A 1,742-nucleotide genomic window follows, 5' to 3' on the forward strand; every position below is an offset into this window, starting at 1 on the left:
CATATATATACATACCATATATAAAGTGCTTTTAAATAAATTCTTCTTGTGGGGGGCTCTGGGGAGATAGCTCAGTGGAATAAGTGCTTGCTTGGCAAGCACAAGGTCCTGAGTTCGATCCCTAGTACCACCAAAATAATATTACTACTACTACTACTACTACTACTAATAATAATAATAATAATAATAATAATTTCCTCTCTAATAGATGACAGAAGTCAGGTCTCTACAAATATTATCTAACAATAAAATATAGCTAATGCCCATGCCAGATTTGTGATATGAAAAATCATCTGGGAAGATTTTTGATTCCTGTCCCATAAAAATGGACAGAACATTTCTTCACAATATGTTAAAATGAACTATATTTTGAGATTCATCAATAACTAAACCTTAAAAAAGGAAATGAAAAATTGTGGATCTAAATTATATTGTTTGTATGATTTGAAAGTATGTTAATACAGATTATCCAAGAAAATTTGAATCTCAAAAATTGTCATGTCCTTCAAATATAGGAAAATACTCTGAGGAATGATAATTATATTAAACAGTAGTAATGAAGATGATCACTATATGGGAAAAGGGACCTAAATTGAGTCTTCATGTTCAATTTCAAGTGAGAATTATGGTTGAGAAAATTGTGCTATATAATTGAGTTTATTTTTTCTGTGCTTATCTTTGCTCATGTATTTGTCTCTAAGGATGAGCAAAGCTTTACACTACATAGCTTTAGTTTTTATCTCCACAGCATCTTTAGCCATACAATCAGGATTTTAATAGTTAATTTGAGTACAGTATGCCAGTTGCCTAACCTAATATGAACCACTGGAGGTATTTCTTTGTTTACCGATTTTCAAAGTATTTTCTTACAGTCTAAAGTTGTCCAAATGGTAAAAAATTCAGTCACAATACAATAGATAAGAAAGATGTTTGAGTAACAAATACAATTAGAAATGTCAAAGGATCTTTGTCTTCTATTTAAAATTTCATTGTATCAAAGCTTAATTAATGGTATAATGGGTATCAGGTATACATTGTAGCTGTTCATCATCTTTGAGAAAGACTCTAGATGTGTACAGAATTGATTATATTTTAAATCTTACCTCTAACATGTAAGAGTCAGTATATGCTCATTGATGGTACTCATCAGAAATAAAGCCGCCTGAAATCTTTAAGCAGATGGAGGGCAAGCTGAGAAAAGAGGCCTTGAGATTCCATATGTTGAGATAATTTGTGAAGCAAACAAATATCTGGGTTTGAGGAAGAACAGGATTGGTGAAGGTAAGAATTGATGATGAGGCCCCACGTTCTCCATCTGCATGAACAGGTGTGACAGAGCCAATAAGAAACGGTGTGATCCATGCTGTCAATGGGCTGATGTGAATTATAATTTACTCCTGATGACAAACTCTTTGCTCTCATTGTAGTTTTTCAAATTAAATTTTGAGCAAATGTCATAAAATTAATTATTTTTATATTCATACCAGACAGAATAGGTCTCCAGAGTTTACAATTTTGTACTTTCATTAAAGTTTCTGATGATACGATGCATAGTTTACATAAAATAATTAAATCCAAAAAACATGTAAGTGCATAAAATTCATTTTGAATAAATAATTTTTAACAATTTTTTGAGTTATAGCTTCAGGTTAGTTGATGTCTCAAGTACAGCTTTGTATCCAGACACTCTGAGAGAGATCAATAAATAAATAAACTTGTAGCCTCTGAAGCTAAATATATAT

The sequence above is a fragment of the Octodon degus genome, unplaced genomic scaffold (genome assembly GCF_000260255.1).
Source record: "Octodon degus isolate 3935 unplaced genomic scaffold, OctDeg1.0 scaffold00094, whole genome shotgun sequence".
Taxonomy (NCBI): domain Eukaryota; kingdom Metazoa; phylum Chordata; class Mammalia; order Rodentia; family Octodontidae; genus Octodon; species Octodon degus.